Raw genomic sequence first — 15,328 nt, 5'->3', positions numbered from 1 at the left:
TCTTGGAAGGATACTCATTCCCCCTGGCATAACATTCACTTAACAATGTTCACAATTATCTTTACAGCAAAGATACTGGCTTATTATAAGCTATCACTGAGCTTGTGGTGCCATGTCTCTCAGAAGAAATTGCCAAAATTGATATAGACTGCAATGAAAGCAAGCTGTGTAAATTAGTTGTGTAGGGAGTTGCATAAAAGTCACAGTGTATGTTAGGAATTAAGCTGAGGACACTCAGTCTGTTCTGTATAGCACATATCAGTATGCAGTCACACAGTAAAAGAGGAATATAGGGTTTTCACATAGATGTGTCCATGGCAACTGACACATTATTTTCAGTTGTCTCTAAAGATGGTTCCAGCATGAAGGATACCATTAAATCTCACAGACAAAAATCATGCTCAGAAAGAAGATTCTGTTTTGACACCAGCATGGGATTTCTTTTTTTTCCACAAACCAAATACAAGCAAAAGAAAACAAGGGAGTGCTTTCATATACACAACCTATAAAAACCTGAGTTGAAGATTATTGTAAAATTATATTAAATTACAACACTCTGCCTATTTTTTGATTTGTGAACTATAAGAGAAGGTTAAATGTAATCCATGAACATCAAGAATCAAAGCATTCAACAGGTACCTGTAGGAGCACTTAGCTGGAGTACACAAACAAAAATACAGCACAGAGCACAGATGCTCAAAGCTTAACTGGTGTTTCCTGCATGATACTGCTCTAAAGTTACAGTACCCTAAAAATAGATCTCCCCAGAAATAAGATATGCTCCAAGGGTGCTGAGGAAGTAGCACTCTTTGTAAGACTTGTCATCATTAGACTATTTGTTATCATCGAATGACCTCTCTCCTTTTCCACTTTAAAATTACCTCACTTGAAAAACAAGTAACATAGTTTCCTTTGAGGGTAGACATTATCTTTAATTTTCACTCCACAAATCTTTCATGATTTAATTTTACCAGAACATATTTTTTTACCAGTTCTTATTTCCACACACACTTTCCCCCCGCCTCCCAACTTTGGCTTTCTGGCCTTTAAAGCAGGTTTGCTGATCAATGCATCACCGTTCCCTAAATGTCCTTTGCATATTTGAAATATTCTTCTCCTGAGTAGCCAAAACCCAGTAGGCTGAAAACCATTTCCTACAATACATTCAAAAGTTTGTAAAGATAACTCTGGAAAGCTATTCATTTTTAATTAACAACAAAACCTCCAAACCATCAAGCCTCATTGACACTGAAGAGCTTGAGCTCTTCAGCACAGCTGAATTCTAACAAGCTCCCTTAATTTCTCAAAGCTTGCCCTTCTGAGGTAGTTAAAAAATGAAATTACTAACCCATTTGGTTTATGTTTTTGTTACATTTAAACTGAATTAAATCAGGGTCACTCAATCCAGAGTTATTTCCTATGATCAGCTCTTCTCAGTAAGTTATCTCTTACCATTCAGGATCCAGAATTATACAACCTGTTCTGGGTTGAATGGCTAGTCACCTGGCATGGCAGGAAATTCATGGCCCTACCCAATATTTACAGTATTTTGTCTCTAAGCTACATAGAGCAAAGGGAACTGTCCCTCAGTGAAGTATCTGTCTTCAGAAACATCATTTGTTTCTGGCAATATTATGCCTATAAGCAAAATCTGGTCTTGGAGTTTTATAACACCAGTATTTCAACAAAAAGCCATAAACCTGAGCCTGAGGTTTCAGTCTAGTAGACTCAGTCTTACACCTTAGTGCATGTAGTGTCAAAATGAGTGAAGCGGTCATGAATGTTCTTGGACACAAAACACAGAAAGAAAACATACCTGTAAGATTGCTTTTCTTTGTTGTTGCTCTAGCCCATTTATAGTTAAATTGGTAAAATGCATTCTGACATTGTGGCCTGGAGTGTACAAGTTGTGACTTCTGAGTCACATACCAGAGGCAAAATACTCAGCAATAATTGGCAAAGTATTTGGCCAAACATTCAGCCTGTCACCAAAACAAGAACACAGAATCCCCTGTTCACAGCAATGATATTTTTCACTGTGTTTAACTGAACACTCATACTAAAGCAATTATTTTTTTTCTTCATTTGAAATTCAGTTGAAGTAAATCACAGCTCAATAAGAAGAATGAGAAACAGATAGAGAACAAAGATAATTCTCTCTCCACATACACCAAGATACATACACCTAAGGACAAAAACATGTAAGCAGATGTATTAGTAAGACTGTCCCTCACTACTAGCAGTAGTTTCCAGGGGTCTGGCAGGGTATCTCACAGTTACTAATGTGCTTTTGTAGCAATTACTCAAAGTATACCACATAACATAGCAGTTGACATGTAAACCAACAATTTGTGCAAATATACAGCAAGGATTAATGAATTCAAGTCAACAGTGAAGTTTAGTGCAGCTAGACAATAGGAAAAATTCTGTTACAAAAAGAATTCATGGGTACTCACTGGCAGACAGAACCACGAGGTAACTCACTTGGTTTCTGAAAGGAAACTACATCCCTACAGTGACAGATGTAGTACATTAACTCTAACAAGATAGTAGGAGGAGCCTCTAAAAGAGGATTTGAAGTCTGCAGGTCTCAAGCTGAGTTTGTGTCTTTAATGGGCAGTTATTCTTTATAACTGGCAAGTCTAAACCCTAGGAAGTATTAAAAAAAGCAGGTATCAGTTCAGAATACAAGTGCTTAGTTTTCTCTTGTTACATAGAATAAATACCTTGTATTTACCACACCAGTAACAACAGTGGTAAAACATCCTTTGTGTTCGTTTATGTATCATGTTGGTTTTACACAGGTTTCAACATGAGATATGAACATTTTTCTAAGCCTGTTTAATGAAATCAAAAAGGGCTTAGAGATTTACTCAAACATTGACAATGTCTTGCACTTTGTCTATTGACCTTTTATATGTTAAGTTTGTCATTTCACACTCTTAGCCACTTGCAGTTTCCCTTTTGTGAAAAAGGGTCTGAAAAACCCCCCAAACTAAACACCAGACGAATACCAGGGTTAAACCAAGATAAATAACAATGATAAGGCTTAGTATTTTCATGCTAATAGGGGGCAAAACCAACCAACCAACCACAACAAAAACCAACCCTGAAAACCCTGGGGGAGGAAAAAAAATACAAACACCTGAAACTAAGGGACACAAAATTCCCAAACATATTACAACACCTAACAGCAGTCTTGAAAGCATGTGTCAAGTTTATATAGAGCAAAACCAAGGAATATTAACAACACTCTGCAATGTTCAGTTCCAACTACTGAGCACAAACCTGTGTCTCATGTTTTTGAAGTGTTTGTGTTTGGATGGGCACAAGTGATTTTTATTAGTTTCTCTGAACTTGTCTTAATGAGGTGTCTGAACACTCCCAGGAAAAAGTACTTATAAATTCCTATGTAACTAAAGAAGACATCAGAGCTTAATGTATAACTTAAGCTTAAATAGTATTCACACACACACACACATACTACCTAAATCTCTATTTCATAGGAAGGAATAAAACAGTCTGATGGCCAGTATGCAGTTCTAAACAAAATTAATCTTTTGAAAGATGGTAAGGAGGTAGCTGATATCTGTAGAGGAAGTCACTGAGGCTAAGCATTAAATACATTATTAAGAAAGGAAGAATGCCTGGGGGTGACACTGTAAATGGAAATCTGTTTTTGACAGGTGACACATACATGGGTGTAGCTGTTGTAGGTGAGTTTAGCAAAATTGCATGGCCCTTCTAAATGCCTTGAATATTTCTAAGCTTGCTAAAATAGTGTATCTTCCATATGGACAATGACAGATGTGGCCACCCTAAGTCCAGTCACTGTCTTGTCTACTGCTCAGCAAACAAAAGTAGCCAATAGACCTAACATGGAAAATCTTTAAGAGAAAAACAAAACAAAACAAAATAACCCCAAACAAACAAAGAAAAACTATAAAACAAAACATGTTTTCTGAATCTCCCAATAATTCTGAAACATGAGCTCAGGTTAGCCTAAAATTGTTTTAGTTTACAAACTCATGAAATACCAGAAGTGGTTGAATTTCATACAGAACATATTGTTTTATTACTCTTAAGTTTTGAAATTGCTCTTAGAAGTACACTTCTCTGTCGTAAAAGGAGAGCCAGGAATCAGATGTGATGCAAATAGTGCCTTTTATTGGATCTTCAAAATTCCTTCAGTACTTTTGAAAAGTCCATTGTAAATCCCGGATTTAGTAAAAGCCCAGCTTCAGTCACATTGACAGTCTGATTTATCTTGGTGAGAATACACTATTGCTAAGTGTACCAAGCTGAAAATGGATACAAAATTGTACTGGAAACTTTGATGTTCCCTTAAAGAAGCTTCTTAAGATAACACTTGTCTGTATGGTAGAATTGATAATGCAAGGCTTTCATATGATTAATTTAATACATTTTAAAACTATGCTTTATTTTCATCTAGTTCTCATTATTTTCATCATGAGGAATTTGCATGTATATGCATTTATGTGTAGGACAGTATGCCAGAAATCAGGCTTTTAGGATAGATGAAAAGACAAAATATGTATTTTCACTGCAGTTGTCCAAGATGAGGTCAAATATGATGGTCTGAATGTAGGAGCAAGTCCAAAAAGGAAGGGTGCAATGAGAGATGAACCAGGAATTGCTTAAGGAAACAAAAACCACCATAAAATAATTAAAAGTAATACACAGACATAGAAGAGCTAGTGAAAGCACTAAAGACATGTGGCAATATGAACAGTTATCTGTTCCTAAAGTGTGAGAATAGCTGCTTAAGACTTTTTAGTAGCTATTAATTGAACAAGATTTGCAATTAAGTATTAACCAATACTTCACTCCCTGCAAGTCAATACAAAATAGCTTTTATGTATCTCATCTCCTCTGCCTTATTTAGGACTTAAGCTGCATTTTTAATACTTACTGGTTTTTTGTTGGCTTGTCAGTATTATTTAGCTTTGCATACCCGAAGCAGGTTCTTCTAAATCTATTTGCATTTTATTGTAAGAACACAAGTAAGTAAAGCTTAACTTTTTTTCTTAATTAAACTCCAAACGTCAAATTATCATTACTAAGACACCCTGCAGGGACAGAGATTAGAGACACAGAGCCAAACCTTGAAATCTGGTTTTCTGCCTGCAAAGAAATATTTACAAAACTATCAGAACAGTTTGTGTATTTGTTAACGGGGCAACAGTATGTTAACAAATAATGTAAGAGTAAATACTTTATGCAGTTCCATGTCCTTCTCCTTCAAATAAAAATTGCCTGCCAAGAAGCAGCAGAAACCACCAAAAATTATTTTGTCTGCATTGCTATGAGATCTGACCTCCGTCCCTCCTTCACTGTAGATCATCAACACGGTCTGCTGCTCAGCTTGATTCTGGTGATCCTCCCACAGCCTGAACTAACTATGTCAAGTATGTCCAGCTTCAAGGTACATCTAGAACTAACTGCTGCCAGCACTACGCACATAGTTGTATCTTATTGATAGGCTAGTTCGGTCTGTCTGTGACTGGAAACACATTCAGAACAGAAGCAAGTGGGTTTCAGAATTATTTCTTCACTGCCTTTGCATGTTTTGATCTACATCTTCCACTTCCATTAATTTTCTCCCTTGCAAGACAGTGAAAACAGAAAAGACAATGTTGAGAAATTAATGGAATACCAAACTGAAATAATTAACCTGAACTTTGTTAACAGATACTATCTGCAAAATTCTTTCAGGTTCAAATATTGATGACTTTCTTTTATTCTTCCTCCACAGATGGGAATAGAATAGAATAGAATAGAATAGAATAGAATAGAATAGAATAGAATAGAATAGAATAGAATAGAACAGAACAAACCAGGTTGGAAGAGACCTTCAAGATCATTGTGTCCAACCTATCATCCAACACCACCTAATCAACTAAACCATGGAACCAAGCATCCTGTCAAGCCTCACCCTGAACACCCCCAGCGACAGTGACCCCACCACCTCCTCAGGCAGCCCATTCCAGTGGGCAGTCACTCTCTCTGTGTAAAACTTCCTCCTAACCTCCGGCCTAAACCTCCCCTGATGCAGCCTGAGACTGTGTCCTCTTGTTCTGGTACTGGTTGCCTGGGAGAAGAGACCAACCTCCGCCTCACTACAACCCCCCTTCAGGTAGTTGTAGAGAGCAATAAGGTCACCCCTGAGTCTCCTCTTCTCCAGGCTAAGCAACCCCAGCTCCCTCAGTCTCTCCTCATAGAGCTTATGCTCCAAGCCCCTCACCAACCTTGTTGCCCTTCTCTGGACACGCTCCAGCAAGTCAACATCCTTCCTAAACTGAGGGACCCAGAACTGGACACAGTACTCGAGGTGCAGCCTAACCAGTGCAGTGTACAGCGGCACAATGACCTCTCGCTTTTAAAGTTGAATCTGTAACAATCAAGGAGAATTTTGAAAAAAGGTACTAATCACTGGACATATTTGGGTGTCTATGAAAAATTTGGAAATTATTGGCTTGTTCCTTCTTTCACTTGTTACAGTGTTTTGCTTAATTACAGATGGCATTAGCAACAGTTTTTAATATCATTGTCATCCTGCAACTGAGAAAGACAACCTTTCGGTTTTCCCCAAGATCATTATGTCCTCAAAAGCCTGAAAGAAAAACACATAATCAAAGTGAAAACATAAGTTAGAAAGCAATGCAGGATGAGCAGTCATTAAAAAAACACTGATCCTCACAGAAGCTGACAATCAATGACAGTTCTACATTTAGAAATGAGTCTTGAAAACCATTTTCCCTGTAGTGTTCCAGGGACATTTTGCTTGAGGGAAAACAAACTCACAGCCCATTTTCAAGATAGCACATAATTTTGTGGCTCTCAAAGAATATGAAATAAACAACACTCATTCTCTTTCTATTTTTTTTTTTTTCATCTTTCCCACTTCATTAAAAAATTTGTTTCAAGTAAAAACCATTAATAGCTAAGCCTCTTCCGCCTGTGAAATTATGTAACAACTCAGGGAAACCCATATGGCAAAAGTTTCAGAGTTGAGCCATAGTTAAATTGTATTCACCAAAGATATCTTTAAATAAAATTAGTGAGAGAAAGCCTACTAAACATTCCAAAAGGCTGTTTATGTTTAGTATGTTTCATGCTGGAAAGCAACTCAGTTTTAAGCTAAATGATGCCCAGCACAAAGCCAGATGACTTACACCACCACCATGATGGAGGAACCCATCATATCTTGGATCACTGCTTCACCTTCTCACTAACAGTCTCAGAATGTCCTAAAGTGCTCACATGCAAATGTCGCTCATGGCTTACATTTGCATAGACACATCTACCTGAATAGTTCCAGTGAAAAGATGCAGCATGATGTTTGAATTTACTCACAGTGCAATGTCACACCTTCACCTATCTCAGTCTCATGCACCACAGATCTTAGTCTTAAACAAAATGCAGACCTGAGATGAACAAATACATTTTAAACCCACAAGAAGTAAAATGCTATAGGATGTTTTTTTATTTGTTGTGGGTTTTTTTGCTTGTTTCTTTGGGGTATTTTTTGGTTCTTATGAAATGCTCAACAGAATGTTACAAGTTTCAGTCTATGTACAGTAAAAACATCTAACTAAAATAAATCAAAGTGTATTTTCTTTCTAGAGAAAATTGGACAAATTCCTGGGTCACTTACAAAAAACAACATAAAAGAAAAATAAAATAGTGGGACTGTTACAGATAATTGAGTGATAGAATCATATTCTCTTGTCATTTTATGTGAATAATTTTCAGCCTCTGCAAGCTATTATAACTCTCTCTTGACCTGACCAAGGAGTTTATTTCGCTCTCTGATGACAGGATAATTTGCATTAGAACATACAATAATTTTGCACATCACTTTGGCCTCCCCACCTCTTACCTCATGTTATGAAGTGCCCCCTTCCTCTCAACTCCCCTCTTTTGAATGAAACACTCAGATCTTAAAATTTCTCTCAAAAATTCACACAAGAACATATTCCTTGGCAACATGACTCACTCCAGTGTCTTAGCCTCATTAGTAAGCAAGGCAGATGCCCAGATACCAATGCTGTCTGCAGCACATACATTTTTATATAACATCTCATTATTTATGTATAAATGTATAATGCCTTGTCTTGGGAATACAGCATCAATTTTTGGCTGAACATTAGTAAGATTCACTCATACTTACAAGTGCCTTGTTTATTTTAGTTCACTTCATGATTTTCTTTAAATTTTGTCATGAATTATGCTTACTTAGAAGAAAGTAAACCCCCTTTGGGACATTTTCCCCTGAATACATTGCATATTCCAAAATGTCAATGGCAGAATCTCTTACGGTGTAGCAGTTGACAGTCTGCACACTTTAATCAAGCCAGAAAGTTTTAATTATGCTGCTAGAGGCATCCCATTAGCATTTATTTTCTTTAATAAGGATTCCATGAGAAGTTAAATAACCAAAAAGGGAGATCCTACACTTCCTTGGAAAGAAAGAGGAGGGCACTGCTCTGTTTCTTAAACACAGCCAAATCTTGCCAAATTTGAGCATTATCACCATGAAGCAATTGTATAATTTGTTTTCTTTTACATCAAGGAAGAGAAAATCCTATGTTTGATACTGCTATTTATAATGCATTTGGATACTGTAACTATTCTAATAATAGCAGGACCTTTAAATAAAATTCTTCTCCCTACCTATTTCCCTTTTTTCTCTCTTCTTGGCATTTACTACTGGGAGTGGGTAGCCCCATGCAGTTGGGAACTGTGCACCTGAACAAATACAGCTGTAAGAACAGCATGTGTCTCGCCCTATTTAAGCTCACCTTGAACAATGTCAAGGCAGGGGATTTTAGTTTGGGAAATGGAGCATCAAATATAAGGTCTTCTCAGATGCCTGCTTTGGGAAAGAAGGGGACCATTATAAAATAACTGTTAGCCTTTGAAACAGATTAAAGGAAAAAAAAAAAAAGGCAGGAGGACTGTGCTGTCATATTTTGATTTTCTCCTCATCTTAGAAGTGCAACATGATTTCTCACGGAAATGTATTTTAGATTTAAATGTTATCCTATCATTGTCATTTAAGCCATGACTTCAGATATTGTTGAATAATATTTTTTGATATTTCATGAAATATATGGAATTAATGATCTACTTTTGATGGCCTTTTCTTTTGGGCCTGAGTTCATAGTTTGCCTTGTGGTTTTTTTGAGGATGAGCTCATTAGCCACAGGCTTCCTGACATCATTCCAAATCAGGTAGTTCTTTTTTTTGCAAATTCTCTTTAATCTTGATTTGGATTTCTCTCCTCAGTCTGAAACTTTATGGAGAATTACTGTCATAAGATTTTCTTCATTCTTTCTATACCATAGGTGGCAGCAGTGTTTAGAGAAAAATAAACTATGTGTGATAAGCAATGGCTGGGAAGTGATATGAGGGAGATATGTGATATATAGGATTGTTAATGTATGTCACAGACAATTTGGGTGAAATTGCACTGAAATACCAGATCAGCTGTGTTCACAGACTTTTTGTTCAACTGCACGAATACACACAGGACATTTAAAATGGTGCAATCACCCCAAAACAACTTGAAAACATGAACCTTAATGTCTAATACATACATTCACAGGATTTAAACTCCTGGATCCAAAGACACAACCATGAAACCATGCCCTTGGATTACATTGACTTTAGGTAGCATATAAACCCAAGGGGAAGGTCAATATAAAAGTTCTTCAGATAAAAAAAAAAAATCTCAGCTTCTCTAAATTATGAGAAATTATTAAATGATTAAAGAGTTTTAAGGCATAATGTAAACTCATTTTCTCTCTTAAAAAAAAAAAAAAAGGAAAAAAATGTGAAGAAAAAATCACAGAAATCTTTAAAAATGACCAGAAAAATGCACAGCTCTGAAGACAGAGGAACTTCCAGGCTTCCTACAGAAGCTGTGGCATTTTCCATACAAGAAATCAAAGATTACTTGTTGGGGAGTTAGGGGCAGAAGAAAGGAGGAGCATTACTCTCTAGTCTATGAATTACAACAGACAATTGGGAAGATGGATTCCTAGGTTGACCTCCAGAATACAAGCATGAGTGTAATATAAAACAGTGTGAAAGAAAAGTGAAAGAAAGGGGATCTTTACTTAATTCTTGTCCTTCTCTATTTCTTTCTGTTCAAATGGAATAAATTCTCCAGTTTAGGCCAACTCCAGCAACAAGTACAGTACATGAGTGTGGAGTAACTGCTTATGTAACAACATATTTACAGCTGTTCCTATCTGGAACACAGGTGTCCCCTTTTCATATTTTTCTGGCCAGACAGCATAATAATTTTTTTGGAGATCATCCACAGCCATTTCATAAAGAGAATTGTACATCTTCACTGCCACTAATTATAGTAATCATCTTCCCCCATAACAAGCCAAGGGCTTGTGCCAGAGCAACTAATTTTGCCATTACTCCCATCTTCAAATGGTTACTACATTGTCCAACCTTCTCTCAATTAAAAATTATCTTAATGTTTAGTTGGTTGTAAAGCAGAGCAAGTAGTAACATTTTATTCCACATGTAAATTGGATCCTAGATGTAGATTGCTAAGTAACACTGGATTCAACTGTCAAAAAGAAGTACATTTTGAGGTCTTTCTAAGGAGACCATAATAGATTTGTTGTGATAACATTTCCCAAAACAAATAATCATCCTTTTGATTAAAAAGTACCTCAAAACCACTGTTTATGTCAGTGGCACCATTTGAAGTGCACCTCAATATTATCTGAGTTTTGATGAAGGAAAAAAAGACAACCAAACAAGTCAGATGCGCAGCTAGCATAATTTATAAGTTGTCCAAAATTGCATTAACCTATTTGAAATTAATGCCAGCAGGTGAGTGTGAGAGACAAAGAAATGAAACAACTGGAGTTACGTGGGGGTAGATACACTTGTTAAAAATAACATTTAAATATCTGCAACATTCAAAAACTTCTGACAGAGGTTTTATGACTGATTTGAAATTCAGCTATGACACACAGGAGAATGTCAAAAGCTGGGTACTAGTCAGAGAAATTTAAATAATAATAATAATATGAAAATTTACAAAATTATTTTCTCTGGTCACTTCCTCATGCAATTCCATCTGTTTTGAAGAATAAAAGATACTTAGTCTCTTCCCATAGGCATCATGGTCAATGCAATGCTGGCTTGATTTTGTTCCATACTTTACAAGTTATAAATTTGTAATTTAAAGATTATTTATACATATGTAAACAAGGCATCTTAAAGTAGCATTGAATTTATTGCCTCTGCATAGAAGGTGACAAAAGACTGAATTCTCTGTAGACTGTTTAAGATATATTTATTACGTGGGCTACGAATTCAATTTGTGTGCTCAGAAATAAGTTTTTCTTGGAGTCTTAAATTCCTACATTCTCCATATCACCATTGTGGAGTATTTTGTTCACAGTACAAGTTGAGAGAGTGCAATGATAGTGCACAAGAGTACAAGGACTCCATATCTTTCCTGTACTCTTCACTGTAAATACCAAATGTCAAAATGTTGAACTTACTAGCTTGCAATGAAACTTCCAGTTGTCGTTCTCTGTTTCTTCATAGCTTTAGTGTCCTTAGGTGTTCTTGAGAGATTAGGATAACCTTGAGAACAAAAGAAAAAACAGAAGTGATTTATTGCAAGCACTACAACTGCAGAGGGTTTTATATTGATAAGGGAATAGCCCTGGAACATGACAAATGCAAATAAGGCAGGTAGTAATGTGCTGCATGTTCAAGAACTACTTATATAATAGGTGACTAGTGAGGAAATAATTTCCTATCTAGACCAGCAGCTTTTGATACATTTTGCCAACATCCAAATCAACTCATCCTAGAGATGAACCACTGCTTATCAATTCTCCCTGCTTCAATATATACATCCATAGGCATCTATCAAAACTATTAGTAAGAACAAGAAGAATCAGTTGGAATAAAATATTTTATATGTTATAAAGAGTATGTGCTTATGGGATGAATTTTAAGTAAGACAAGCCAGCTCTAAATATGTTTCAGTACAAATTACTGCAACCATAGTTTAAATGAGACAAAATATTTACAAGGTAATTTTTTAGTCATTAGAAAGAGAGCAGCATAAAGCCGAAGTAGCTTCAAAAACATTCAGAAAACATTCTCCATAAATTGTCTGAAGTTATAGAATTATAAGGTGAAAAGATGAATGTTTTGTAGCTTGGGGAATATTTCTTTTCCTCTCTCATGCTCCACTGAAAGTACTTCAGATCCTTCAAGACTGTAGCATGATGTTTCTAGATCTTCATGCAGATAATGAACAATGAGGTTTTGGCTACAATCCACTCACTACTCACTAACTTAGGAGCAGTGAATCTCTGGAAGCCTTTTATGCTGCTGATTGAGGAGTAAAATATTCACTGAAACCAAAGAACTTTATCATCACATTTCATTCTCTCTCAACAGTTTTCCCTGGTTTGATATTTTTTTTGGCATTTAGCTATAGCACTCCTTGTTTTCCTAGATTGTTTGCAGTGAGAGTGTGTATGTGTGTGTTATTTTTGAGGCTTGAGATATCGGGAGGAAAGGACAAAGAGTCCTAGAAATGCTGAAAAGGCCAAAAAATAATAAAAATATTAGCTGTTTAGTTCCCCTTTGTACTGAGGTGAAAAGGCTGCCAGTCCTTTAAATGAGGGGGGCAGGGGGGAAGGTGTGCAACAACTTAAGACATTTTCTTCATTCCATTCAAACATATTTTCATATTCTAATCTCTGTGTAAGAAAGCTTATGTTGAACAAATTGTGGCTATTGGTATTTGTATTCCCCGCACAGTCAGAGCACCCACACTACCTAGCTCATTACAGAAAATTGCTTTAGAATGCCTTCACTATGAAAGGTGTTATTACAGTATCAAGTCTTACTCTAGTCTGCATTTCAAATTCTTGATTAAAACAGTATTTTGGGCTAACAGGTTCTCTATTAACATCTCACCTATATACTTTACCCTGAATAATTCTAAATAATTTGTTACATCTATGGAGGGTTAAGGCTGCTTGGAATAAGTCTGCTATTACTGCTTCAAATGAGATGTTTACTGCAACACTGGATTCAGTATTATAAAACATTACATTAAATCAACTGCTGCCAGTGATAGAACCTAAACATCTGTGCTTAATAGGAGCTGTATGGCTGAGGCTAGCATCACACACTGGTATCATAAGGATACACTCTTTGAACAGGTAAGTGAACAGCAGATTGAGAATTATTTTTCTCATTCATAGCAGAATGAGATAGAAATTTAGTTACACTACACTCATCAAAAATTGAACGCACAGACTGCTCTTGCAGTAAGTATTATATATACTTACAGATGAAAGAGTGTAGATAGGACCAGGATCTCTTGTTTTTACTTCTGGGAATTTGATCTTAACATTGTCTTGGCATACATGTCTCTATAACAGCAAACACAGAGATCTGCTTAAAAGAGCTTACAGTTCTGGACACTAAAAACCAAGGCCCGTTTGTGCATTGGTTTGCTTGGTTTAGCATCACTTACCGCGGATCATAAACAGCTAAGTAGGAAACAGTGAAGGAAATAGGGCCAGAGACAGATGTGTCCCTTGTCAAACAAACAATCAAACAAACAAGCACCCACAAACCACACTAATAAAATATGAAGGCGTTTTGGTTAAGGGAGCAGAGGCTTAATTCAACTACTTGAGGTGAAATCTGGAAGCTCGGAGCGCTCTGCACACCGAAGGGGTGACCCGGGCTAGCCAGGCGCTATCCCGCTGGCAACAGCAGCGCCCTCTGCTGCTCCTCTGCGGGGCGTTCCTCGCCGCAGCCTCCCTCGCAGGCCGGGGTGGGCCAGCATCAAACCTGCGTCTTCCAGCGATGCTCCACTCACGGCCACGTCCCCGTCCCCATGTAAAGTGCCTCCCGCTTAGAAAAAGTGACTCAGGTATCTTAGGCTTCGGAAGATCTTCTGTCATCACAACGCAAAACTTCTCATTTCCAGGTGAAACCAAACTACCCATACCCCTTGCTGACGGAGGTGCCTGTCACAGAATTGCATCCCTCTGCACAGGTGTAGCTGTAAGAAAATACCACAGTCACATTTAAAAGCGGATCTTCTCCATAAACAGAAGGGCCCACATCCTGGAATACAGAAGTATAAAAGCACTAAATCTGCTTCAGAAGGGTTTAATGCTCAAGACAGCAGTGAGTAGGCTGAGACAAAGACAGCTTCAGAAGTGATCTAAGAAATTAGGTCAGACTTAGTTACCATCAGGGTATGCCAATCCCTTAAGCGACTTAAATATGCATGTAAACTGCTTTATCAAAATACTTTCCTGACATCCTTACACACAGGAAAGTTTCTTTCTACTACTAATACCATTGATTTCCAAATAAAATCAAAGGCTGATTTAAAAAATCAAGCATGTGAATTTTAAAGGAGATTTCTTTTCTTCTTTAATAACAGGTCATAGGTCCCCAAGAAAAGAATTACCAAACCTGCAGGCAAATGTGCAGGGACAGCTGATGGCAAGGAAACTGCAGCACTAGAGATGGTCAGTACTGGGAAGACTGTGGAGTTGCATATGCACAAGTCAATCTCAGATATATCAGGAGCAGAAATAAAGAAAGAAAAAATTAGACATGTTTTTGTCCCTGTAGCATAACTTAGCTCAATTATGTACAGTTAGTAGGAGTAGATCAGAGATGTTTTCATCTGCATCTGAAACAAAATGACACTGAAGCTTGAAAATCTGTAGTAATTTATGTCAGTTCATAATATTCCACAGTCAGTCCTTACACTTCTTGAACAATATTTACATTTTCAGAAGTATTTTTTAATTAATTAGTCATTTTAAATGTTTCACAGCCTCTGGAGATGTGCTCAGCTTGTTTTTCCCTGCATATCTATGTCAAGTAGATCTGTTCCCTTCAGGGTTAACGGAGTAGTTTACAGAAGAGTGGGAGAAAGAAAAAGAGAGACAAATTTTTCATTTACTAATATAAAAGTTATCCATGAGAATAATAGCCTTCAGTCAACTACAAACAATAAATTCAATTAGGATGCAGTCAGAAATGGAATTATGATTTTTTAAAAGTGCAGACTAACTATTCTGTCACTTGTATTTCCTCCATGATAAATAGAGCATCATGGTTTCCCCTAGTGATAGCCAAGTAACTGTAGGCTATGAATTTTCTTTGATAAAAGTATAGAGCAAAGTATTTTTAACACAGAAAAAAAAAAAGTAAAAAATAAAAAATAAAAAACCCCAAATTTTTTTACAAGCTCAGCCTCAGT

At 36.7% G+C, this 15,328-nt stretch overlaps 1 protein-coding gene across 1 annotated transcript in view; it reads right to left on the bottom strand.

Moving 5' to 3' along the window:
• The window catches only part of ATP10B (ATPase phospholipid transporting 10B (putative)), a 207,080-nt gene extending 192,839 nt beyond the window's left edge, over window positions 1–14,241 (bottom strand). The window contains exons 1-2 of the mRNA XM_054168268.1: window positions 14,131–14,241; window positions 11,565–11,649 (exon numbers count right to left, since the gene is read on the bottom strand). The gene's annotated coding sequence lies outside the window, so the exon portion shown is untranslated. The remainder of the gene's footprint in view (window positions 1–11,564; window positions 11,650–14,130) is intronic.
• Between the last annotated feature and the right edge of the window lie 1,087 nt (window positions 14,242–15,328).

This window comes from Dryobates pubescens, chromosome 16, assembly GCF_014839835.1.
Source record: "Dryobates pubescens isolate bDryPub1 chromosome 16, bDryPub1.pri, whole genome shotgun sequence".
Lineage (NCBI taxonomy): Eukaryota > Metazoa > Chordata > Aves > Piciformes > Picidae > Dryobates > Dryobates pubescens.
Note: the sequence above shows the minus strand (reverse complement) of the source record. Positions and strands in the feature narration are given on the sequence as shown.